A 27,191-nucleotide genomic window follows, 5' to 3' on the forward strand; every position below is an offset into this window, starting at 1 on the left:
ACAATAAGCCAGAAATGAGCCATGGGTCAGGTAGACCTGGGTGTCAATCTTACCCTGCCTCAAACAGCTTTGCAACCTTGGGCAAGTCTTAACCTCTCTGAGTGTGAGTTCTCCGTCTATAAAAATGGTGATGGTGGAGACCTGTCTTGGATCACTGAGAGGTCAAATGGTAGTACTGCCGATGGTGTGTGTCACTGGCTCTAGTCACTTCAGTTTCCTTCCCTGTCGCCAACCCCAGCTTCCCCTCCCCCAATTCTTAGGGCAGTCCAGTGGCTCCCACCTGCCCCCACTCCTGGGTTTCAGGCCCAACTTAGGCCACAGAGAGAAACTGAGGCAAGGCTCACAAGACTTCCCTTGTCTGGAGCATGTGTCTGTGGTGGCCACCTGACGCCACTTTCTAGCCACTGTAGCCCCATGCACCTGTCAACCTCCAGCAACCTAGCTTCCCTTCTGAGATGGCCCTAGCAGCCCTCTCAGTCTGGGTCTTGCTCTTGACCCTGGCTACAGGACAGCTCCTAGAGGGCAGACCCCTTGTCCAAACTCCTGGGACACCCAGTGAGGAAGAACTACCTACTTCCCATCACAAGACAGCTCTGAGGACAAAGCCTACTCCACTGTTTACCTAAGGCTAACTGGTCCTGCCAAAGGGGAGAACAGATGGCAGATGGATGGAGCCAGCCAGCAAGGAGGGCTCCTGCTCTGCCTTGCCCACCTCTTACCAGCTCATTCTCAAAAGACCCTTTTGAGAATCACAGGAATGTGGTCACACCTTTTCTTCATCCTGTCTTTTATGACCTCAGCCTGGTTTCTCTGTTCTACCCACTCTCTGGCCAATCACTACATGTGTCAAACCCCTGGGCACTCTGACACCTGAGGTCTTTGCTCTGCCGTGTGCTTCCTGGAAATGCCTCCAGACCCCTGCTGGAAATTCCAGGCCTACCTCTGATGTCCTTCCTTGGTGGACTCAAGCCACCCCTTCTCCTGTCCCAAGAGGTAGCTACCAAGGAAGGCCCCAGACGCCTGGCCAGATGAACCCTCCTTGAAGTCACAGATCCTGGTCTTTCTTAGGGAGCCCAATACTCTGCCTGGCACTGAGCAGACACACTCAGGAAACCAGCAGTTCTATTTATTGTCAAATAATGACAGTACTCTCCTGCTTCTTTAGCATTCACAGTGGCAGCTACATTCCAGGCCCTCTAAACATACAGTGCGGTTCCTCACAACGGGCCAGCAAACGTGGGCATTCCTGGGCCTAGTGCCTTACTTTCCGCATGAGGAAACAGATGAAGATCAGACAGCAAGTAACAGCCACGGGACTCCAAAAGTGTTCGTGGTGTGGGGGAACAGTGTGGGACATAAAGCTCTCTCCTCCCGCAGCCCCACCTCCAGACTCCAGGAGCCACTGGCACACAGTGCAGGTTGCTGTGGATGCAGCCAGGTAGACAGGGAACTCCTTTCCCTTGGAAGGAGGCCCCCTGGTGTGGTGCCTTCTGGCGACTGCCTGGGCCAGTTCCAGCAGGGCATCCGTGGACTTTGGGGGAAGGGCCTCCTCACTGGGCAGGCCCCGCCCAGGCGCCTTCCTGGGGCGGAACCCCTTCTGGCCCCTCCAACCCCGGCTTAGGGCTCCTTAGAGTCAGGCATCCAGCGCAGCACGGCCTCCTCTGGAAGGACAGCCCTGGCAATCGGCCAGCGCCCTGCAGCCCACGCTGGGGCAAAGGGGTGTTTGGGGAATGGTTGGCCTGGTTCTGCCATCCCCCGGTGCCCAGCCTCCTTCAAGGCTACCGGCCTCATCACAGCTCATCACAGCCAGGGAAGCGGCTGTACTTTTAGACACTTTGTCCTTAGAAAAGTCACCCTATCTTTCCCTTGAGACATTCCGTCTCTTTATCAGGGTGAATCCCATTTCACAGATGGAGAAACTGAGGTGCCGAGCAAGTGAACGCGATTTAAACATCTTGTCCAAGCCAGCCAGGAACCAGCCGGTCCAGTTTTCCGAACCTCAATCTCTGTAACTATTTTGATCGGAAGAACACGTGCGGTTAGCGATTTAAAAACCATATCCCGACGTAAATAGTTAATATTTAAACGCGCCCCCAACCCCTTACCCTCTGCCTTCGGCGGGATGCCTTAGTTTGTACATTCAAACTACTGGGCATGCAAAGAGTTAAGGGGGACCTGGAAGAGACCGGCTTCGGAGCCCCGAAAGGGTTAAAAATATAAACCCATTTCTTCCCCCTATTTGGTTCCAAATGGACCGCAACCGGACCGGGAGGGCCAGGGAGCTCCCCTCGGAATGACTCCTTAAAATTCTACAACTTTTAATTCCGACCCCCCAAAAGTAGCCCAGTTGGAAAGTTCTTTGAACCTTTTCTTTTTTCATTTATTTTTTTCTCGGTCTCTCCGCGGGCTGGATTATAAACCTCGCCCTGTCCTTTTGGGTTCGAGGAGCCGGGTCCCCCCTGTGCGCAGGGCGCGGGGCGGGGGCCGCGGGGCCCCGAGACTTCTCTCCGGGGCCGGGCTGGGACGCGGCTGGTGAGTCCCGGCTCCGGCCCCTGAATTGGGGGGTCCGCGTCTGCCCCAAACGCCGCTTTCTTCCGTTTTCCATGTCATTTCCTGTACTAATAAGATGGTGGTCAAAGCAGGGGAGGAGAGCAGCAGCGAGTCGCCGCCGCCGCCGCGCCGAGGCTGGCGCTGAAACTTTGCCTCGCCGGGGACCGCGCGCCCGCAGCGCGGCCGCTCCCGCAGCGGGGGCCGCCCGCCGGGCCGCGCCGCCTCCGCCGAGCCGCCCTCCGGGCCGCCCGCGCCGCCCGGGCCCCGCGGCTGCCGCAGCGTTCCCGGGAAGGTGAGTCAGCCCGGTAGCCACTGTGGCCATTGAAAATGGCTTCGGAAAGCGCTCGGCAGTTTGCCAGCGAGTGCGGGAGCCGCGGGGTGCAGGGACGCGGCGGTGGCGGGGCGCAGGTGGCGCGGGGGACCGGGGACCGGGGGCGCGGGCCGGGCGGAGGGGCAACCGGTCGGCCCCGAGGTGGGTTAACCCTCGGCAGGTAGCTGCCGCCGCCGCGGGACTCGGACCGCCCTCCGCCTCCTTCCTCCCCGCTCGCTCGCTCGCTCGCTCGCCTTGTTACAATGTAGCCTTTTCTCTCGGCGTTCGTTCCGCCCGCTGATGGACGTAGCCGCCGACCAATGGGAGCGGCCCGAGCCTTCGGAATTAGAACGCCGTGACATGGGCGGGGCGGGGCCGAGTGCAGTGCGGGAGGGCTCGCCGCGGCCGCTGGCCTAGATGTGGGGGCGGTGTCGCCCGTGCGCTGGGGGCCGACGTGGGGGGCTTTGAGGAGGGGGGGCGACCTGCGCTGGGGTTCCCTCCTATACCGCGGTCCTTGGTTTCCAGCTAAACGTGGCCGACCGGGGGGCGTTTCTTGAATCTATTTTAAGTCTTAGTTGCGGTGTAGACTCTCGGGAAATCACCCCCCCCACACTCGCAGTCCCCAAGGTATTCTCTGATGCAGAAACTGCAGAAACTTGGTGGCCAATGACCTTCCTCCGTCAAGGCCAGCGTGCCCTAGGCAAGTCACAGCAAGGAGAATGTAGATGTCTTCGGCGATGCGGGTGAAAAGTTGCTGGTGTCTTGAACCGGGTTGGGAGAGGGGCCTCAGACCCTCAGGATAGGCTGGGGCTTAGGGGAGGAAAAATGTTAGCTCTGTCCTTTTCTTAGATGTTCGCTTCATGTGGAGAAAGGCTGCGGTGTGTAATTTAGAGAGGCTGGAAGGAAGCACGCCCTGTTCTTTGTGCATGGGGACGGGAGGCAGTACAGCGAGATTGCTCTGATGCCTGGAAACCCTATAAACTTTGGGGATTTGTCTGTGCTAAAGCAAAAGAATTTTCCATGGAGCTTGATGCCTGTGGCACCCAAGCTCGCCTTTGCCCACAAGTCGCTTCCAGACGAAGGAGGGTGGGGACTTTCCCAGGGCCCTGGTTGAGGGCGTGGGGTCCAGAACTACCGAGCTGAGGTCTCCTTCCGTGGGGAAGTTGAGCGTGGTCTGAAAGGGGGCACGTGTCTACAAACCTTCCCTCCTGGGAACACAGCCCAGGCCCCTTGCTTTATTTAGTTTCACAGAAAGGGCTTCTCTCTTGGAATTCCTCCTCTTCCTCACATGGTGTGACTTGGGACTTTGCATGGTTACTTTTGACCTCCCTGAACCTGTTTCTCCTCTAAGTGGGGCCAACACAGGCCGTCTGGAGGCAGCTGGGAGATTAGCTAGAGCAGAGATCAATTGCTGTGCCCTGGGTCTGGGATGAGGTTCTCTGACCCTGGGTGCCGCATAGTGTACTATCCGGAGTAACAGAATTGCCTGACAGGCACCACCCAGTCCCTAATTTGACAGGGCCCCCAAGGAGCAGCTGGTGGCTGGGTCTGCTTCCGTTCCCTATTGACAGTCTCAAAGATGAGGGGCTTGAGTTGCTTTTCGCAGGAGCCTTTGGCCAACTGTTACCTCTGCTTATACAAGATGCCCCTTAGGTCATGTGATCACACACTTCTTCGGGTGGAGGTTTCTGTCATCTGGCTCTTTCCTTGGAAACTTGGTGGGTTTCCCTATTAGCAGGTGTGAAGGCGGCAAAACGCACCACAAGCAGTCAGGGGCCAGTTCTGCTTATTCAGCTGCCTCAGTGCCTGAGTCATGACAGTCACACGAGATCCCAGGGTGCCCATAATCTTCCTCCTCAAGCTACTCCAGGGCTCTGACCTTGTTCAAAAGCCCAGGTCTCATTGGTCCTCAAGGCAGAAACCTGGTGTCTCTGCCTCCTTCATCCCAATCCACACCTGCTCCCTAACTGTTCTTCTTTGGTGTCTTGGTCAAGCCCATGGCCTCTCCGCAGAACAACAGCAGGCACCTGCTAATACCATGTGCAGCTCTCATCCCCCTCTACCAGGGCCCAGCATGGCAGCCAGGGCTCTGGTCACACCAGGGTCACTGCCTAAAGCCACCCCAAGTCTTCCCAGTGTGTTTCAGAAAGAACCAAATTGTTACCTTGACCTAAAAGCCTGTGAGTAATGTGGCCCCTCCCTTTCCTTGGCCTGGTTTTCTGCCCTCATCCAGACCTCTCTGCCCGGCTGGCCCCTCCCTCTGGAATCCTGGCCTAGCTGCCCTCTATGAGGTTAGCTGAGGGCAGGATGGGGTGGGAGAGCGTCTGGTGGTCCTTAACACTTTCCTCCAAAGATTTCTGGTTCTTCAGGTTCACGACAGTGTTGGATAGAGGTCCCCTTATGCTTGGGTGTGGCCATGTGACTGGCTATTGAGTGGTGATCACAGCCGTAAGTGTCTATGTTGCTTCTGGGGCAAAGCATTTAACTGTCCGTACAAGACCACGGGGGTGCTAGTTTCTGGTGGTGTGGCACCTGAGAATAGGGGGTGGCAGCTGATTCTGCCAGCCTGGGTCCTTGTGTCACTCCATGAGCAGAGTTCCTTGATGGCCTAGGATGGACATGCAGTGTGAATGAGATTCAGGATTGCTTGTTATTACAGCAACACTCAGCCTGTCCTGACTGCTGCAGGGACAGCTGACCTTCCAGGAGAGAGACAAGCAGTACACATGCAGCTAGTGCACACAAAGGAGGATCATGACTTGGGAAGTAGCTAGTGAGGCCTTTTTGACATCAAATCTGAGCCTGTCAACTCCTTTCTTTAAAACCTTCAGGGGTTCCCTGCTTTTAGGAGACAGACATCCTTCCACTGCCCTCTAGTTCCTATGGGGACACTATGTTGGGTCCCTTGCCATGTTCTGCCTACCATAGTGCTTTCCACATGCTGTTCCCTCCACCGCTTGCATTCCATTCCCTTCCTCTCCTGCTAAAGCCTCCTCACCCTTCATGTTTCAGCTGCACATCTCCTCGTCAGGGAAGCCCTCCCTGATTACAGCCTCTCCTTTGTACACACATCTCTATAGCAGTTTTCCATTTACTGGTGTCATTGTTTGGTTGTAGCCTCTCTCTGTAAGACCTCCATCAGTTGGCTTCAGGGTGCTGCTGTAATTCCAATGTCCTGAACCCGAGAGCTGGGCCATCAGCACCTTCTACCAGGTCCCCAAGATTGACAGGGTAGGGGTTGCTCACCATGTGGGATTGAGGACACGGTGCATGAGCTATGGGCAGGTGGAGGCAGATGTGGGCAGATGGGCAGAGGGAGGGAGGTGTCAGGCAAAATGGCTTGTAGAGGACAGAGAAGTTTCCCATCCTTACAGGTGTCCATGACCCAGGGGACCATGTTTCAGAGAGGTCTGAAAGGAAATTCCTGGAGAGGCAGAGGATAAGATTTAACCGACCCTTGAGGTCTCACTGATTGGGATATGAGTCAGTGAAAGGGCCTCAAAGCAGGAGATCTGGGGATGAAGATGAAGAAGATGATGGTGTTGATGTCAGCTAATGTTTGAGGGCTTATGTATGCCAGATACGGTACTAAGTATGCCACATGCTCTGTAGGTCCATTTGCCATTGCCATAACAGGATACCCGAGGCTGGGGACTTTATAAGGAAAAGAGGTTTATTTTGCTCACAGTTTTAGAATGTGAAAGTCCAGATAGCAAGGCCCCAGCTCTGGTGAGGGTTCCCTTGGCTGTGTCACATCATGGTGGAGGGCATCATGGTGGGAACATGTCAGAGGGAAAGATCACATGGCAAGACAGGAAGCCAGAGTGTTTAGAGGAGTTAGGCTTGCTTTTCTACAACAACCCCCACTAGGGAACTCACGAGGCTCTCGGAAGAACTACATTAATTCCTTTCAGGGCAGGGACCCAATGACCTTCTATTAGGCCCCACCCCTTCAAGTCCCTCTGCCTGGTGGCAATCTGGTGCCACTCCATAGGAATGCCCTCTTTGACTGAGGGCAGAGGACCACCAGTGAGGCCCCTTTGGAAGTGTCACATAGGGTTATAAAGCCCTCATTGGATGGCACACACTTCCAGTGCAGTGAGACCACCTACCATTGGGGTTTGAACAGAGGGCTGTCTGGCTCAGCGGGACTTGGGGGCCTTTGTGCCAGGGCTGGTCTGAAGCTGGCTGGTGCATAGCCATCCTCAGCTGCAGCCTGCAAGTCACTGGAGGCCCCAGAGCCCTGTGTTCTCAGAGTGGGGCCTGGAAGGGGCTTCCCGGCAACTGGCCCAGGGGCTGTGCTGGAAAAACAAGCCGTGCAGAAAGAAAAAAATAACAATAAAGAGAGAAGAAAAATGTGCTGTTATTTTTAAAAAGCCTATTTCCTATTGCAGATTCATATCTGCATTGAAGGGGCTGATGTTCACATGGTGCACAGCACTCATTTGTCCCTGGACAAAAGCTCCCTTAGTGGGGAGGCCCTGGGGTGGTGGTCTGGGCATCAGCCTGCCTGTCATTCACTCTTCACCCAGTGCACATGTGCCATCATGGTGGTACCACGGCCTGTGCTGGGCTCAGGGTTGCAATGTGCAACCCAGTTCTTGCCCCAACAGAGCCCTCAGGCAGGGGTGGGAGGGTGGCCACCAATTCTGGATCAAGGCAAGCTTCCTCAAGGAGGAAGCCTTTTTTAGGTTGGCTTTGATGGGCGGGTAGGTTGTGAAGGGCCAAAGAGGAGAGAAGTATCTGGTGTGGGCATGGCTTGTCCAAAATGGAAGGGCTTAGAGAAGTGTGAATGGTTTCCCTGGAGGGAGAGCTGTGTGAGAGAGGAGGTGGTGAGGGGGGACTGGAAAGAGTTTAATATGACAGTAGAAGAACTAACATACTCATACTGGTCCTGCCTCAGGGCCTTTGCACTGGTCACTTCCTCTCTGGAACAACACTCTTCCTCGAGCTATCTCCATGGCAAGGCTCCCTCACCTTCATCTGGACTTTTGCTTAAATATCACCTCCTTGGTGATCACTTGGCTGTCTAAAATTGCAACCTATCCCACTCCCTCTTTCTGCTTTCTCTCATCAGTGGGCAGCACAAATAGCATGTCCTATGATTTGCTTTGTCTGTTGTTTTTTTATTTCCCTCCCTTCATGATGACATAAGTTCCTAGACAGCTGGGATGGCTGTTTTTCCTTCACTGCTATGAGAACCCTGCTTAGGACAGTGAGTAGGAAAGAGTGAATGACTTGAGTGCTCACTAGATGCAAAGGGCTTTGTCTGCATGTTCCTTAAGCTTCCTAGCAGAGCCCTGGTATTGGTACCATCATTCCCCATTCTGTAATTTGGGAAACTGAGGCTCAGAACAGTGGATGGCTTTACAGTTGGTACACAGCCCAGCTGGGATTTGAATCCAGGTCTCCTAGCTCCTGAGTTCTCCCGCTAATCCTGAGACCTGGCTCCAGCCATACTGGAACCATCCTGACTGCTGTGCTCCAAGAGTTCACTCTCTTGCTGGGTGCTGGTGGTTCATGCCTGCAATCCTAGCTACTTGGGAGGCTGACAGTTCAAGGCTAGCCTGAGCAAATAGATCGCAAGACTCAGTCTCCAAAATAACCAGAGCAAGATGGACTGGAGGTGTGGCTCAAGTGGTAGAGTGAGCCCAAAGCCTTGAGTTCAAACTCCAGTTCCACCAAAAAAAAAGAAGTTCACACTCCGTTGGGCAAAGGGAGCTCAGAGGGTTTTATAAGAAGGAGCCAGACTGACCACACTTGTGGTCTAGAAAGCTGCAGTAGCAGTGTGGGCATGTGGCTGGAGGCTGGAGGCTGGGTAGGAGGCTGCCTCAGTAGTGGAGGTTAGGAGAGAAAGTGGATGAGAGCCTAGGGGCAACCTTCCACGTAGGAAGACAGGGAGGGGAACTTGGCTCTCTATACTGCAGGTCAAGGCCAACGGCAGGGGCTCAGTTCTGGGGGGTCAGAAGTCTCCTAGCGTGTGCCTGGTTTGTCTTTTTTAGTAGCACGGGACCTCTGTGTCGCATCTGGCAGACCCTTGCAGGGAAAGGGGAGTGGAGGAGGCAGGGAATGGGTAAGTGGGGTGCTGATAGGCCCTGCAGAGGGCATGGACCTCAGGTTCCCTCCTGCCTGGCAGCTGGGGGAGCTGATGGGAGGCTGCCTCTCCTGGGTTGGCTGTCCTCACCTGCAGAGCTGGAGTGATGCGACTCAGGGCTCACAGGCAGCTTCCAGAAAAATGCACCAGATCCGGTGATTGGAGTCAGGGCAGCTCAGGGCCGCCTCCTCTGGCAGAAGGTCAGTGGTCACCTGGGAACCATGTCCCGGGCATGGAGATCAGCTCGTGACCCTCACCGGGAACAGCCGTGCCTGCAAAGGAGAAGATGTACACATCACAGTGACCTCTGTGTTGAAAGGTGATCTGGCTATACCCTCGGTACTCATCCCTGCCCTACTGCCTTGGGTTCAGGGCCAATCATTTAACTGGAGCCTCAGTTTCCTTTTCTGTCCACAGAGATGGCAAGGTCAGTCCTGCTCCATGTTCTGTGGAAAGAACACTGTCCTCCATGTCTTCAGGATCAATTTGAAGATACCATTATCTCTGATAGGGAAGCTGCTGGCAGGAATGTGTGCTGAGCATCAGGGCCCCACAAGGCCACTTCCACATCCATTTGGAAGGGGGACTTGGGGCTCGGAGAGGTTCAGTGACTAGCTCAAGGTCACACAGCCATATTCCTATCTTTTCTGTCACCTTGAGGAAGCCACATTTAGAAAAGAAGTCGTGGGACCACCCTTTTATCTTACCTAACACTTCTCAGCAGATTTCTTAGGTGCCTTAAAAATGGGATTTGATTTTAGGGTCTTGGTTTACACATCTGCTGTGAGGACCCTCCCCTTCCCAGGAACCTCAGGGGTCAGAACTTGCAGGCACATTTGACAGACCAAGAGCTTCCAATGAGTGATACAAGGGGAGGAGGGAGGATTTGGGGCTATGGTCACATCCTTTTCTGCCCGGCCCCAGTAGGGGTGGCTGCTGATGCCTGGGGTGGCTCTTGGCAGTGAGGCACACCAGAGCCTCTGGAGTCTTCGTGCCTTCTGGGGCTTCCCCATCCACCCATCTGGCCTATAATGGAACCCTGGACTCTCCTCCCAACCTCACCTTCTCCTAAAGCCTTTATCCTGAGCCCAGGACACCCGTTGTACAGCTGGGAAAACAGAAGCTTAGAAATCCAATGTGATTTGCTGGAGGGTCACACACTTTAGAGAATGCCAGGCTAAAATCATCTCTCCAGATCTAGCATCCCTTCCCCTGCACCCCAGTCTATCTGTCTTGACACCAGAGTAGCAATGGGAACCCTACAGGGCCTTTAGCCCGGTGACTGTGCACTGCCTCCAGAGAGGTTGTTCAGCCACTGCTTGAATATCTTCATGGCATGGAGTCACTCTTGCTGCAGGGACAGAGGCAGCAGCCTGGGCCACGTGACTGGTGAACTCTGTATCCCATGCTTGGGGCAGGTTTGGAAGCAAGAGTGGGGTCAGCAGGCAGGAGGCTCAGTTTGGTCAGAGAGCTGGGCTTGTGTGGACATCATTGAGCAAGTAAATACAGAGCATCCCCCACAATGCCACCTCTCCCAGAGTGGCTTCTCCCACCTTCTCGCACTTTCTCCCAAGGTAAAGGGTGAGGGCCAAGAAAGGATCTGCTGCCCACTGCCCAGGAAGGAGATGCAGGCATGGGAGACCCTGGGACGGCCGAGTAGCAGCAAGCCACCCTCAGCCTCAGCATGGTTAGTTGAGCCTGTTGTGGCTCAACTGGGACCCAGTTGGGGAGGACTCAACGCTGTCATGGCCCAGGGTACAGAGTGGGCTTTGAGGGTCAGGGAGGCTGCAGTCTGGGACCTGTCCCTGATCCAACCTCCTAGCCCTTCACTGTCCCAAACGAGGTGGCATTTTCCATGTTTGCGAGTGTATGCACATGCATACATGCACACAGGGCCCCTCCTCAGATCAGCTGGGTCCCTAGGGGGTGGCATTTGGAGAGAAGAGTGTCCTGGGGAGTAGGCACACGAGAAAGGAGAAGGCCCTTAGCCTGGGGGAGGGAAGGGCAGAGAGGTGAAGTTTGATAAAGAAAGCAAACTTAGCAGGCAGTGAACACTTACCCCAAAGACAAGATGTGGGGCCTTGGAGGGGGTGGGGGTGAGCAGAAAGAGAGGCACCAGGGAGGCTCTGGCTGGGAGAACTTGCCTTTTCTAAACGTCAGTACTAGCTAAGCCCTGAATCACTTTCAGTGATTGTGCATGGGCCCCGCCTAAAGCTTGCTCTGTTTAACAATCTCAGCTGCCCCATGATGCTGGTGTTGTTAGACCCAGTTTACCAAGGGCAGAGAAGTGATGTGACTTATCCACAGTCACACAGCTCTGAAAGACTGAGCGAAGATTGTCCTCTGTTGCTGCTGTCAGTGGAGTTGTGCTGGATGGCCTGCAACGTCCATGTTTCTGCCCCTGGGTTAAACAGGACATGAATGGCTGTGGCTCAGGCCAGCTGCCCTCTCTGCCTCTGCATGCCCACTTGGGAAATGGGGACATCTCGCACAAGTGCTTCCATGAAATAGGGTTGCTGTACCTTCCCATCCAGTATTTCATCAGCAGGTATTTGAGGAACATAAGCACATGTCACTGGATGGGCGCTGCACACAGGTTTCCCTTGGAATGCCAGGGTCACAGTGGCTTTGCCGGTGCCCCTGAGAGTGTGCTGAGTGGACCCCTGCTAATCCTTGAGCGTGTGTAACTGGCCCTCAGCCAGATAGGTATAAACACTGAGAGTAAGCGCTCAGAAGCTTGGATTGCAGCTTGATACCACCTTGTAATTTTTATTGTGTTTTATAAAGCATCAGTTGGCAACAGATTGGAAAACTGCAAAAAGGAAGTCTCTTTACCACAAATAGTTTGAGCAGCTCTGGCTCAGAGCCTCACTGTGATTGAAAGCAGGAAGTGCTCAACTCCACTGGGGGAGAGAGAGCAAGGATTTGCCTTGAGGAGGAGAGGATGGTGGGCTTTCCAGAGGGAGGGAGGAAGAGCTGGACCCCAAAGGAGAAGGAGAGTTGCCAGGTGGAGGAAGCAGGACTGGGGTTTGTGCATATAAGCTGTAGTGGCAGGGATGGTAGGTGGCTGTGGTGTTTGGAGAAGAGGTGGTGGAGATGGCCCTGGAGAGGCAGGTTGGGGTCACACTGGCAGGGCTGTGGCTGCCATTAGAAGAAGTTGGGGCTTTGTCTTGGAGGTACTGGAGAGCTCTTAGTAGGAGAGAGAGAGCTGGCTTTATGCCTTTAGAAGTTCTGTCCTGATGGAGGTCAGAGACAAGGTCATGGTGATTTAGGAGAGAGGGGCCACCCAGATGTGTGTTTTCTTTAGGTCTTCAGCTATCAGAAAGGCTGATCTTGAGACTCAGTGGGGGAGGGTACTAGGGAGCAGGCCTCTGCCTGTCCTGTGAGATGGTCCTGACTGGATGGGCAGGCAGGCCCGGTGGCATTCCCAGGCTGTCCTGGTCACAGGTTGACATCTGATGGAGTTGGCTGGCTATGGCAGGAGCCTCTTGTCCCTATGCACTCTTCTGCCAGAACTGTGTGAGTGTGGACTGGCAGCTTGGGACACCATCCAGGCCGGGTGTGGTGAGGGGGCAGGAGGAGGGAGGGCTGAAGTTTGAGGCAGAGTTTGGCCAGATTGGGGGGCCTGCACTCTGAAGATATGCGGTCTGTTCAGGAGATGAGTGGTGAGCAGTAGCCTACCTGGTTGTGGCTGCAAAGGACATTCATGTTCCAACCTGCACTGGCCCTCAGCAGCACAGAACAGTGTAAGGGAATTACTGCCACAGCACTGGGTTCTGTCCCAGCCTTGGTCCCAGCCTCTGTCCTGAGCCAAGTGACCCCTCCCTATCCTAAGGTTTCTGGGAACAAACCCAGGTGTGTCTAGGCCTGTTGCGGCCAGGAGCCCAGGGGACATGGGCCTGCCTGGAAGCTCTGTGGGGAGATCTCCTGCCAGCTCCACCCCCACTCTCCTCCTCTGGGGCCCCAGTTCAGGGTGGCCCGGCCTCTGCTCCCTCCCTCTGGCTCCTAGACAGGACGCTGTCTGGCTGCCTTTCAGCAGGAGTTCCTTCTGCCGCCTGGGCCCCTGCACAATTGGGCTGGGCAGGCTTGGGATTCATGGCCAGCAAGGTGAGACACTGAGGTGCCTCGGTGTTGGCAGAGGTCCTGTTACACTAGGAGACAGGTGGCTTGGGTCTTCCAACCTCTGTGCTTGTCAGTCCCACACTGGACTCAGTACTTGTCATCAATGTGCCTCTCTAGGGGGAAGACCAGCTTGGATACCTGACCCTGCCTCAGGCTGTGTCCTGCTGTCCCCCCATCCCCACCCTCCCGAGCCAGTGCTTTTCCTGTGAGGCCAGGCAGGACCTCCTTGCTTCTCTGTAGCCTCTCTCCTCAAAGGACACCCTGAACCTGTTCCACTGGGTTTGTGACACCCTCATGGAATCCTCTAAGGCCAAGCCCGGGGTTCAAAGCCACAGTTGGCTATCTGGCTTGTCATGATCAGTGGAGCTCCACTCTTCCTCATCCTGATGTCACTTCTAGTCTGTGACCTGCTCCGTCCCAGTCCCCTTGTTGGCCCTGTTCTCAAGGTCCCCTCCCCATTTCAGGGTAAAGCCAGACCCTTCCATGGGTCTGCCCTTCCTGGCCCCATGTCCAGGCAGGTGACAAGTTTCTCCACTGCCCTTTGGTCCCACTCCTGTCCTCCTCGGCTCTTCAGTGTACCTGAGAGTTCCTCAGCCTGCTGCCTGGAGCTAGCAGTGGGCTTCTTCCTGGCTTCCACGGGCTTCTAGACTTGAATCATGTCTGGCCTCTTTGGAGCTCAATTCTTGTCACTTCCTTTCCTCAGTGCCCAGAGCCCAAAGTGGGCCTGGGACCTCTTGTGTGTGGGAGCCAGTGTAGTTCACAAAGAGGCCGTGTGGACGTCGTCAGCTCATTGCATCCAGCCTGAAAGGTGGCTGTCATTAGCCCGTTTTGCGGATGTGTGAGTTGAGGCTCCTCTTCGTTTTGACAGTGGCTGTAACACACTGGGAAATTGGTGGCTTGGGTCTTCCATGGCTCTGTCAAGGTCTGTGGGAGTCGGAGGCAGAGTTAAGGCTCAGACCCACACGTCCTGGCTCTTCTCTTGACCCAGACCTGCTGTGAAGGTGATGACTTCATTGGCTCTTGCTACGTTGTCGACTCACAGGTCCAGCCTGTGCTTGGCATTAGGGCCATTGGCTATGTCCACGTCCACTTTCTCCTCCTCCCTCCTTCCTGAGCTGTCTCCGTGCAAGGTCCTCCAGCCATGGCCCATACCCCTCAGTACCCCTGAAGCTACTCACTGACCAGGGGCTGGGGGACTGGTGGGGACAGAGAGGCCTGGAGTCACTGGGGAGCAGGATGGGAGTAGGCAGCTTCCAGCAGCCAGTCTGTGTAGCTCTGACTATGTGAGCAGTTTCTTCTTGAGTCACATTGAAGAGCTGCATGTCCCAGGTCTGATGCAGGGAGAAGGGCCTTTGCCTGACCCCCTACACCCTGCTGAGCCCCTGCCCAAGAGGGGTGCCCTTGCTCACGTATCTCCAGGGACTGGCAGCTCCCTGCTCCCTAAGGCAGATCGTTGTGCTTTTGAAAATCTTGTTGTACTAAGTTTTAATTATATAAAGAAGTATCTTTTTTCTCTACAATCAAATATTAACGAATAAGCTGAGGCCTTCCTTGGCAGCCACAACGCTCTAGCCTCCTCCGCAAGGCTAAATATCACGGTTACTACTTTGGTATATCCTTCTAGCTTTTTTCTATATGTTGACACACAGCTTACAGGAATCTGTACTGCCGTGGTGGGGATGCTTGTGTGTTTACACAAATGGTTCGCATGGTACAGACTGTTCTGCAAGTACTCACTGAATGTTCTAGGGAGGAAACCCGGCCATCTAAAGCCACAATTCTGCTGGACATTTAGGTTAATTCTGAGTTTATTCTAATATTTCCTTGGACATATCTATTGTTGCTATTGCTGAGTTATGGGAGTCTGCTGCATTTTTAAAACTTGTGCAATATTTAAAATTTGTCATTCGAGAGTTTATGTAGACCAAATGCCTCCCCATGGGTACCACATTATTCCTGGCTCTCTTTTTTAGAGCCAGAGACCCTAAAGGAGCTCCCCTGGTCCCTGCCAGCCCCTAGAGAGTTGACAACAGGAGCCTGGCCCCTGGAGCCTTTTTCCTCCCTCACATGGCAGGTTTTCTGCCCTTGTGTGAACGACAGGGTTCTGAGCCATCTCTTGGGGATGACTCGGAAGGGAAGTGGACTGGAATCAGAATACCTTGGTTCAAGCCCTGGCTCAGCCCCACTGAACCACGTTTCTGTGAAAACTGCATCAACCTCTCTGTGCCTTGGTTTTCTCCTCTGTGTAATAGAAAACAGCAGCACCCACATCAGAGCTGCTGCAGACCCAGGAAGCTGACACCTGGGAAGTGGAAAGCCCTGAGCTGAGCACAGGGCAGATGTCCAGAGGTGTCACTCTCCTGGGATCGCTCCTCCTGCTAGCTTAGACCTGCCTCGCTGGGCACAGGGCCCGTCCTCCTGATGGGCAGCTAAGCTTTGTGACGCCTCAATCCTCCCCCATCCACGGGCGTTCCAGAGGAGCCTGCCGCCTGGGAATGTAGTGGGCAATCAGATTTCTACCCTTCTTGGCCCTGAAGGCTCTGGACCAGGGCCTATGGAAAGGGAAAGAGGTCATCTTGACCAGGTGGCCAAGAGCCTGGTAAAGAAACCCGACACCTCAGACAGATTTACCGGCTCTCAATGGAGCCCTTGTGGCTGTGGATTTGATCTTCCATGGCCTGTAGCATGGGCAGGAGAAGAAAGCAGCTTAGAGCCACCTGTCCCCTGGGAGCCTGGGCATGTCTGGGCTGCACTGACTGAGTACCCAGGTTGCCTCAACCTCCAGGACATCGCTGCCACTGATCACTTACTCAGACCTGGAAGGAATGGCCTTTTGGGTTTTTTTCTTACTCCACCTTTCAGCCTTCAAACCACATTGATGTCACCATCTGATCAGCTCCACTGTGAAACAGGATACCAATGCACAGCTGGAGAAACTGAGGTTCCAGAAGGTTAAGTGACTTTCCCAAAGCCACACAGCTGACCACTGGCAGGGATGGGGGTGGAAACCAGGCCATCTGGCTCTTCATCCAGTTCTTTTTCACAAGGCCACCTGATGTCATAGTCTTGGCAGAAGGTGCCTGACTGGGCAGCCCCATTTGGCCTCTGCTCCATGGACAGTGGTGTGTGTGGTCAGTGAGCACAGATGACCAGGATTACTTCTTAAGAGGCGAGAAGCACTGTGACTGGCCCCAGTCCAGCTCTACCCGGTGCCTGCCACAAACCCTCTTGGTACCGGAGAGTCCAGCAGTAGGCATGGCTGCTATAGTGGAAGCCCCTGTGCCCTAGTGGGCACAGGACTTGCAGTCAGCCTGTCCTGGGGGTAGGAAGGGGATTGCAGCAATACTGGGAACTCTGGGCTTCTTCCAGGAGGACAGGAAGGCACCTATCATCTGACCCATTTTTAGAGTGGAGAAAGCAAGTCTCAGGGCACGTGAGGGGTTTGTCTGCGCTGGTCAGGGCAGGGAGCACCTCATGTCTGTCTTGTGTTCTAGATGCTGGCCATCACCAGCCTGTAGCTGGCTCATACCGAAGACATTGGCCTGGCCTCACTTTGAGTTAAGGGCCTAGTTGTAGTGGCAGGACAGACATTGACTCTGTAGTAACTGTTCATGTTCACTAACCACTTACCACGTGCTAGGTGCTATTCTGTTTCCCACAGTTCATAGGATAAGCTTCACAGGTGGACACCATGACTGGTCTCCTTTTTACAGCTGAGGAAACAGGCATGGGGAGGCTCAGTTGCTTCCCAAGCTCATGGTCGGACTGAAGTCAGGATGTGAGTCTTGGCTGGGTGGCACCAGAGCATGTGTGTGAACCACTGCACTCAGCAACCTTGAAGGGCCAGGAGGTCAGCCTCAACCTTTCCTACTCCCGCACGGTGCTATGTGTGGCGGGGTCAAGCAACTTGTTCAATAGGTAATTGCTCAAAGTGAATTGATGAAAAGGAGGTTTTTTTGGAGGTATTGTGGTTTGAACTCAGGGTCTCGTGCTTGCTAGGCAGACACTCTACCACTTGAGCCACTCCACCAGCCGAAAAGGAGGTTTTGACAAGAGGCCAGTGTCTGGACATCATTGGATGGGAAGGGTCCTGTGTGGTGATATTTGAAAGTGCCGCACTCGGAACCCTAGCCATGGCAGCTATGGTCACTCTGGGAAATGGTGTCACTGAGCTGCTCTGAACCGTGTCCTGGGGAATGGGCAGAGCTACTCCCACTGTGCACACAGAAGCTCAGCTGTCGGCTCTGGACCAGGCATGATCTTTCCACATGGGTGACTGTCACCTGTGCTGGCAAAGCCTGGGCAGCCCGTGTGCCTGACCTTGTGCTGGACCCTTGGCCTTCCACTGAATGCTCACAGCTTAGTGAGTGATTCCCCACACCCCCCCACCCCCATCAGTTTCATGAACCCATCTTACCTGGTGCCAAGGAAGGGGAGGTGTTTGCCCACAGATTCTAGCCTGCCTCAGTTCCTGCTTTCCGAGGAGCCCCTGAAGTGGCTCACAGGTCCCCTGTGGGTGCCAGAGGTAGGAGCAGGGCCCCTGCTGGTCTCAGGGCATGACCTAGGCTACTCAGCTGCAGGTACCCCTCAACCCCACCCAGGTGTGCTCTCTGCACATGGGCCTTATGGCAGGGTCTCTGCAGCATGACTCATTTAGCCACTCTGAGCCTCAGTGCTCTCTCATCTGTGAAATGGGAGAGGTGATACTTAGCTCAAAGACTGAGGTGGTGGACACTTAGCAGGACCCTTTGATGTGTGCCCACTACACTGCCAAAGGGGGCAGGGAGGGGTCCAAGAAAGCTCCAGGAGCAGCGTCTACAATCCTGGAAGCTGGGTCCAGAAATAGAAAAGCTGGGAGACAGTGGCTCCAGACGGCCAGGCTGCCCTCTGCCAGCCGCAAGAGGACCTCTAAGCTGGCAGCATGGCCTTCTCTCCCTCCAGGGGCCAGTGGCTGCACAAATTACTCTCAGCCTTTGGACTAATTTTATCTCCTTGGTGTTCCTGAATCATTTTCCATCCGGGGGCGTGTGAGAGACATGGAAATGCTCTGTCAAGCTGGATCAGACACCAGCTGCAGTGGACTGCCGTGTTGGGTCCCACTGAGGGCTCCTGAGGGTTCCTCCCTGGATCAGAGCACCCATGGCCTGAGGGGTCCCCCCCCCATGCCTTACAGGTTATGGTGATTTGTCATAAATGAGCCATGACACATCATGGGCCTGGAACTTGGGCTGAGTATAAAGGGGTTTAGAATCCAGTGGTTTCACCTGGTGGACTTTTTGACTTCAGTGGGGGAATGGTGGCCTGCTGACCCAGCTCTGGGAGTTTCCACAAAGGCTAATCAGAGCTTGCAGATCTAATAGGACATCAAATCCAGCAGCCTCATTGTATAGATGGGTAAACTGAGGCTCTGAGAAAGGACGGGATTTGTCCTAGCCAGTGCTTCAGTGGAAGAGGTCAGACTAACAGTCATTTACTACCACTCACAGCCACCCAGGTTCACTCCTGTTGTCCACATTTTGTGAGAAGCCAATGTAGGCACAGCATCAGTAAGTTAACACAATCGGTAGGAGGTGGAGTCGGGCTTTACATGGTGTCCCTCCAGAGCCCATGTTCCCAGCTTCTACACTGAACCTCTGCCTGCCTTTTCCTCCCTGCCTCTCTGACACCGACTGCTCAGGGAATGGATCTCTAGTGCTGCTGGAGAGCTAGGCCTGGAATCTTCCACCACACACCTTGGCATGTGCTTCACCCATCGCCAATTCTGCTGGGATGGAGAGTAGCCCAAGTGGGCAAAGGCCAGGAGGCCAGGGAGTTCCCAATCTAGAACCCCAGCGGGTAATCAGGGGACCACATCTGTACAGCACCTTGGTCTCTGCCATGCAGGTCACCAGTTTAGATGCCCTGGCAGAGAACACAGGGACAGGACAGGCTGACTGCAAACCTGGACAGAGCGAGGGCCTGGCCTGTTTGGTTTGAGCAGTATTGTCACCCAGCTCAGCACATGGTGGCCATGTGGGACCACCCGCATGGTGTGACTGGCTCTTCTGATTTCCCAGAAAAGCTGAACAGCTACATTTTCACATGAAATCTGTTTCTTCAAAGTTGGCAAAAATTAAAAAACAAAACAAAAAAAAAACCAGCCACCAAGTTGCAAACTGTGCCTGCTTTCTTCCATGCCTGTCTTGGGTGGAGCATGTTCTCCCTGGAATTATCCCCAGGGCTCCCTCTTAGGAAGCTCCTAAACTCTCTGCCTTGGAGGACCCCTCCCCCACGCATTGCAGTTTGTCACTCATCATACTTGATTGTCACCTAGGAGTAACAGCAAGGGTAGAGGCTGCTGTGCAGCCTTGTTCAAGCCACTTAGCCTATCTGAAAAGGTAAAATTGTGTTTTCTAGGTTGTTGACAAGATGATGTACAGAAACTGAATCAAACAGGATTAGGCAGAAATGCAAGGGGTGGGCTCAGCACAAGGTTCAGGAGGGTCTGGAAAGCTTCAGGCACAGTTGGATCCAGGGGCTCATGCACTGTCATCAGGACTCAGCCTGTCCATCCTCTGTTTTCTTCTGTACCAGCTCCATTCGTAGGCAGCTGCTGTGTGTGGTGGCACACACTCCTGTCCTGTACTTTCAGCAGTCCCAGTTGTGAACCAACTCTTCTCTGCCCAGTGGCTTTCCCCAAAGTCCCAAACTGCAGCTCCTCAATTGGCTGGGTACTCTTCCTTGCACCAGTCACTATGGCTGGCCTGCAGATAATGGGCTCTGACTGGTTGGCCTTCAGTCACACGCCCACCCCTGGGGGCAGAGCATTTGGAGGTAGAGCTCCTAAGGACACCAGGAAGTTGGTGTTGGAAAGAAGGGCCAGGATCAGACACTGCAGCCTGGCTACAGGCCCTTGAGAGTGGGCCTTGATCACGGAGGTTCCCAGACCCTATGACAGTGCCTGACACTTGGTGTCAGTACTGTGGGAACACAGGTGGGGTGAGAACAGGAAGTGGCAGTCACTGGATGCATCCCAGCCCCTCCCACCTCCTTCCTGGAGGCTGCAGAGGAATGTCTTTCACTTTCTGAAGATCACCATCCTGGCAGAGTGTCATGGCTCAGCAGTGCATCTTTTGGGTTGAGTTTGTCAGCTCCATCAGAGAAGCCCAGGAGCTTCCATTTGTTCACATACTGGCCTGTGGTCGCTAGAATCATTAATGACTATTGCTGTGCATTCACAAGTCTTCTCCCCCAAATCCTGTCACTCTCAACTTCTTCATTGTTTGCATCACACTGCTCTATGTTATTTTGAGGTGGAGCTGCAGGTAGAGCTTTGATTCCATCAGCAGCAGAGAGTGGGGAGGGGAGGGCCCACCTTGCAGAGGCCCAGTGAGGCAACAGTGCACAAAGTAGGTGCTAGGAAAGGGCGAGCTCCCTCTGGGTCCCTTCAAGTCAAGGTCTTAGTTGGAGCCTGTGTGTGTGTGTGTGTGTGTGTGTGTGTGTGTGTGTGTGTGTGACCCTTTCCATGAATATGTGGTGAGGCGCTTAATTGATATTTAATACATGGCCCCTAATCACACACATACACACACACACACACACACACTCACGTGCACACGAAGAGCCGGGAGACTCCTGCACTTATGGTGTGGGTGCTAAAAGTGACTGACTCTCAAAGGATCAGCACAGCAATTTCTTAGCAGGAGCCCTGCAAACAGTAGAGTCACAAGCATGGGAATGCTGGTGACTCCAGCTGCCATCAGGGACTCTGCACATAGTGGGTTGCAGTGCATGGGAAGAAGCCAGGGCTGAGGGCCCAACACCCTTCACAGGAAGCAGTGAATGAGCCAGCATCCCTTCTCCAGAAAGCCAGCAGGTGCATGTTCTCAATGCTGTCACCTTGACCTACTTAATTATCTATGTGACCAGCAGCAGAAGTGGCTCAGGACCTGAGGATGGGGAGGTTTTACCGAGTGACATGCTCACCAAGGGTGTACACTGATGCTCGGGACTCACAGTGGATTGCCTTGCTCACCTGACTGCCTCACTCCAGCCTCTGTCTCACCCCTGCGCACTCCCCCTTTACCTGTCCAAAGCGGGAATTGTGGGCTGCTCACCAGACAGCTCCCTGTTCTTAGAAGTTCTCCTCATACTTGGGGATGAGAGGTGCTAAGACTTCAAGTATCCTGCAGTTTGGACCAGTGCTTCTCAAACTGTAAGGTACAGATGAATGAATCTCTTGGGCAAGTCTTCAGGCAGGCTGGTTCAAGAAGCCTGTGGTAGAGCGTGGGATTCTGTATTTTGAGCACAGCCAGTGCTGTGGGTCCAGGGCCCACACCTTCAGAAGCAGGGATGTATATGAGTTCTTGAGGTTTGTTTTAATTCTGAGATTCTGGGCAAAAGGAGTGAATAAAGAGCCTGTGAGAAAGGCAGGGAGGGGCTGGATGAGCAGGCAGGAGCTGGGAGGGCAGGGGCTGCAGAAATAACACTGGCCAGGTGTCCGCCCTGCTCCCACAGTCCACAGGAGGCAGTGAGATGTATGCTTTTACCTGGGTTCCATTCCGACCCTGCCCCCTGGGATTGCTACATGTGATTTGAGGGGAGAGTGCCCAACTCTCCTGCCCACTCCATAGCAGCATGGGGGTGAAGAGCTGACTAAGCCAGAGGACTCTCTGTGCTCCAACTCCTGCCCAGAACAAGGTAAGAAATTCATGTAGCATGGCTCTGATCATCCTCTGTGACCCTGCAGAGCCAGGCCAGGGCCAGTCTTGACCTTCCCACACTCCTGGCCCTTTCTCTTCAGCCCAGGCAGAAAGCCCCTGCCCCTCGATTCTTAGGTCACTAAAGCTGGCCTAGTCTAAGGATTCTGGAGCCAGGTGGCGTGGGGTCCTGCACCAGAATGAGTGGGAGGAGACCCTCTACTGACCTCTCCCCCTCCAGTTCTGGTATTCTGGAGTAGCCTGGGGAGGGGAAGCCTGGGATTTGTTTTGAAAACTATTAGTACTAATAACTATTTTTTACTTTTTAAAATGCAAAACAGAACAAATAATAAACCCGCATGTGCCTATCATCCAACCAGAACAGTCAATAACTCCTAGGCATTTAAATAGGAAGTAGACGCACCCAGCAGCTGACACCCCAAGACTTGTCCTTTTAATTTTTCTTTTCTTTCTTTTTTTTTTTTTTTTTTTGGTTTTGGGGTTTGAACTCAGGGCTTTGCACTTGCTAGGCAGGGGCTCTACCACTTGAGACACACCTCCAGCCCTTTTTGCTCTGGTTATTTTGGAGATGGGGTCTCTCTTTTTGCCCAGGCTGGTCTGGACCATGATCCTCCCAATCTCTCTGTTTCCCAAGTAGCTGGAATTACAGGCATGAACCACTGCATTGGCTTGTTCATAGTTTTTCTATAAAGTTTAACTCCAGCTCCTAGGCCCCTCCCCAAAGGTCACTGAATGGAGCTGAAAGTTCTAGCCTTCTAATGACTAAGTCTTTGAAATGACCAGCTTTGTTCTGATGCTACATGGAGTCCCAACCCTAAGTCACCTCATTAGCATAAACTCAGGTGTGCTCCAAGGGTCTCCTTATGAATGACAAGAACTCCTACCTCTAGGCAGAGTCCAAGGGAGGAACCAGGGACAAGACTAAAAGTGTTTCTGACTCTGCTCTGAGGGTCAGCTTTACCTAAGGTACCGTGATCTTCTGCAGGGTGTGGCATGAGCCTCCTCATGTAAGTCATAACATAAGTGCCCTTCCTATCCATTTGATTGGATCAAAGTAGGTCAGGTGTCAACCTGGAAGGGAATGCCATGTGCTTTAGTTAAAGGCCAGGTCCTGGTCCAGTCATGGAGGAGGGATGGGGTGGCACCATTGGCTGAGATTCCTGTGAGCCTCTTCCTGGAGCCTGGTGTGGGTTCAGCTTGTGCAGAACCTCAGTGGGTCCTGGAAGGGGCGTGTGAAAAGGTAATGGATGCTGGAGAAGTCACTAACAGTGTCTCCTGTGAGAAGCAAATTCATAAAAATGGTGCCACTCTTGACCACTGCCTCCCTGATTCATGATCCTTTACACAGCTGCCTCTAACCTCTTCTCAAAGACTTGCCAATGGTAGAGTCCACACAGTGTATTTTAAAAGTCCTGCAGGAGGGACCACGTGGGGTGAAAGTGTTCCACTGGCCTGACCAGCTGTACCACTCATGCTTAGTAGAAACTGCACTTCAGAGGAAAACCTGAAACCCAATCTGCCACAACCCAGCCCAGAGCGGCCGCTGCTGGCTGGACCCCAGTTCTGTCAGCTGCAAAATCAGGGGCTGGACGTGGAGTTCCTCGCCCTGCAGATATTTTGTCTTTGTGTTTGTTAACATAGAAGTACATACAGAAGAATGCACATATTATAAAAACATGGCCCAATAGATTTGGGACCACGGGATCAGCAGCCAGAAGGAGAAATAGAACACGTCCAGCACCCAAGGTCCCACTTTCCCACCCATTCCAGTTAGTCCCAAGGATAGTACTGAACTTGACCTCTAACACTATGCTTGTGCATACTTGTTTAGTTTTTAAGCTTTATATAAGCTGAATTATATAGTATATACTCTTTGGGGTCTCCTCTCTGTTCTTGGTTTTGTAACTCTATCACAGTATAGCATGTTTCAGATGGTCTCGTCTCATTACTACATAGCTTTCTATCCACGGAGCTGTTTTCAGTGGTGTGCACCTGTGTACCACCTCTGAGAGGCTGAGGAAGGAGGATAGCAAATCCCAGGCCATCCTAAGGTACATAGGGAAACCCTATCTCCAGAAGAAGAAGGAGGAAGAGGAGGGAGAGGGGAAGGAGGAGGAGAAGGAATGGTAGGGAGAGGGGGTCACAGCTGCTTGGTGAATACTGAGATCAGACAGGATATATGAAGAATGTGCAAATTTTCTTTGCTTTTGCTTAGGATGCTAGCAATCAGCTGGCATGTTAATTCTGGTTATCACCTAACCTGTGTGTTGTGTGAAAGGAAAAACTAGAAATGTGAATGTCCTATTCCTTGATGCAGGTAGTGTTTTTAGTAGACAAACTCTTTCAAAACAGAATCATAAAGAAAATGAAAACAGGGATGCTGCCTGGTAGAACTATGGGGGCCTTTAATCAATCCATCGATGGAGTCATTCATTTGTCAAGTGTGTATGCTGAGTGCCAGTTACACACCTAGTCCTCAGTCACTGACTTGGATTTCTCCTTTGTCACACAGCTGATTGGATGTCAACATCTAGTGACAAATGAGTAAAGGCAGAAGGAGCTCTGAAATAATTTTCTCCAGAGACTTCTAAACTACATGTGTATGAAGCATTCCTTCCTATGTTAGACATTCGTTCAGCCACTCAGTCTGAGTGACACTCCCAGCCCCTAAAAAACTTTTTTTTTTTTTTTTTTTTTTTGCAGTACTGGGGTTTGAACTCATGGTCTCTTGCTGCCTAGGCAAGTGCTCTACCACCTGAGCCACTTTGCCAACCCTTTCTCCACGGTTATTTTGAGATAGGATCTTGCTTTATTCATATTTATGCTTCTCCAAGTAGCTGGGATGACAGACATACCACCATGGCTGAAGGGGGTCTCTGAAACTTCCTTTTTTGTTTTTTTTTGGTGGTACTGGGGTTTGAACTTAGTGCCTCACACTTGCTAGGCTGGCACCCTACCACTTGAGCCACTCTGCCAACCACTTTCCAACATTTTGCCCTGGCTCAATCATCCTGATCTCTGCTTCCAAAGTAGCTAGGATTACAGACTTGAGTCACCAAGCCCGGCCTCTTAAAGTACTTTTTTACAAAAATAAATAAATAAATAAATAAATAAATAAAGACACTTTTTCTACATAAGGAAAACACACAACGTCCTCCATGTCTACCCTTCAACACCTGTGCATGCAAATTCATACCATGTATAGATCTTAAATGGGATTATTTTGTTCTGTATCTATTTTTCATAGCTTTCATTTTAAAAAAAAGGCTATATTTTATAGAGCAGTTTTGGACTCATAGCATAATTGAATGGAGGGCAGAGTTCTCATGTACCCCATCCTCACTCAGCCGCACCCCAGCGTTACACGTATTTGTTGTAATTGATGAATGCACAGTGACACCTTGTTATCAACCAAAGTCCAGAGCTGAATTTAGGGTTCACTGTTCATATTGACGTTGTATGGTTAGGGCAAGTGGATGATGACGTATAGCCACTATTCTAGTGACTTACTCACCTAAAGATTCCCTGTGTTTGGCCTGTTCCCCTGCTCATCTTTTTACTGACTCCAGTTTTGTTTTTTCAGAATGTCACATAATTGCAATTGTCCAATATGTAGCCTTTCAGGTTGACTGCTTTCACGCAGTAAATATTTTCATTTTTACTTCATAGAGTGTTGCACCTGTGTTTCTGTGTCAGTGACTATCCTATGGCATCGAAAGTGCTGTCTGACATTTCAGAGTGTGCCCTGTGGTAACTTCTCTGCTGTTTTGGAGGTTCATGAGGCTTCCCAGCCTTTGCCACTACAAATCATGTGACAGGGGACAGCCTGGCAGGTAAATATGTCACAGCTTGAGGACACCCTTAGGAGAAATTCCTGGATGTGAGACAGCTCCTACAAAGGGCTGGGCTTTGCCTATTCATTGCTGAATTGCCCAGTACACTCCAACACAGATGACAGAGACACCCATTTCCCAAATCTCACTGTCATCCAGATTGCTATTTTTTTTTTGCCAATTTAATAGTGGAGACATGATGCTTATTTATATTGATTTGCATTTATGTGAGTATTAATAAGGTTTGATGATTTTCCATACAGCATATTAGCCATTTGTCTGGTTTGTATTTTTTTTTTTTTCAGATTGCGTGTTCATGATTTTTTTTTTCATTTTTTTCTAGTTGGACAGTCATCATTATAGTATAGACTAAAAAAGTATTCCTCTATTGGGGCAGTAATAGCTTGTGAAGACCCTACCTCCTTCCCTCCTTCCTTCCTTTTTTCTTCCTTTCCTTCTTTTCTTCCTCCTTTTGCAGTGCTGGCTGGGGATTGAACCCAGGGCCTCATGCTCACTATACAAGCGCTCTGCCACGCGGATACATCCCCATCCTGGCTCTATCTTTTAATGTTAATTTTTTCTTTTTTTAATGAATCCACAACCATGTCTTCTATACTTTTTTCTTTTGGCAGAGCTCAGGGCTTGAGCTTGCTAGGCAGGTACTCTGCCACTTAAGCCGCATTCCCAGCCCTTTTTCCTTCAGTTATTTTTCAGACAGGGTCATGCTTTTTGCCCAGGGCTGGCTTTGAACGGCAATTCTCCTACCTAAGACCTCTGGTGTAGCTGGGATGACAGGCATAGGCTACTGTGCCTGGCTACTTTTTTTTGAGACGGCATCTTGTAATGTTCCCCAGATTGGCCTTGAACTCACCATTCTCCTCCTTAGCCTCCCAAGTAGCTGAGATTTACAGGTGAGCACCACCACTAAGCCTGTCCAGCTTAGTATACTTTTAAATAACAATAAAGTGACTGATAATAATAACTAATGTTTACAGAGTGCTTATACTAGGCTAGGCATTATGCTAAGAAAAACACCCCTGTGTGATAGGGTCTGATATCAGCTGTATTGGACAAATCGTTAATTTTCCCAAGATCACACAGCTTTTGAGTGGCTGTGCTGGTATCCACTGATGGACAAGATATACAGTGGCATAGGACTTTCATGAATTCAGTAACATTTTAAATAAATTTACCTTTCGTGTATCACAAAAGCATCTACATGCATTTGCAAATCTGTCTCACATGTAAGTTCAAGACACATAATTTATTTGTATAGGCAGGGCTTGTTGTATATATCAACTCAACTACCTCCTGTAATAATTCTAAGACCTTTCCATCCCCACCCCCAGCCCCCTGTTTACTGTTAAGAACCATTAATTGTCTGAGTGCTGGTGGCTCACACATGTATTCGTAGCTACTTGAGAGACTGAGATCGGGAGGATTGTGGTTCAAGGCCAGCCAGGGCAATAGTTCTCAAGATTCCATCTCAACCACACGAAAATGGGCTGGAGGTGTGGCTCAAATGATAGAGCACCTGCTTTTCAAGTGTGAAGCCCTGAGTTCAAATCCCAGTTCCTTCCCCT

At 52.2% G+C, this 27,191-nt stretch overlaps 1 protein-coding gene across 2 annotated transcripts in view; it reads left to right on the plus strand.

Moving 5' to 3' along the window:
* Positions 1-2,180: 2,180 nt before the first annotated feature.
* The window catches only part of Prdm11 (PR/SET domain 11), a 78,472-nt gene continuing 53,461 nt past the window's right edge, over positions 2,181-27,191 (plus strand). Inside the window, exon 1 of one of the 2 annotated variants that reach the window (XM_074044667.1) lies at positions 2,181-2,532. The gene's annotated coding sequence lies outside the window, so the exon portion shown is untranslated. Of the gene's footprint in view, positions 2,533-2,790; positions 2,843-27,191 lie in introns of those variants that run through there. The other variant, XM_020176424.2, reaches the window with a different exon arrangement.

The sequence above is a fragment of the Castor canadensis genome, chromosome 1, assembly GCF_047511655.1.
Source record: "Castor canadensis chromosome 1, mCasCan1.hap1v2, whole genome shotgun sequence".
Lineage (NCBI taxonomy): Eukaryota > Metazoa > Chordata > Mammalia > Rodentia > Castoridae > Castor > Castor canadensis.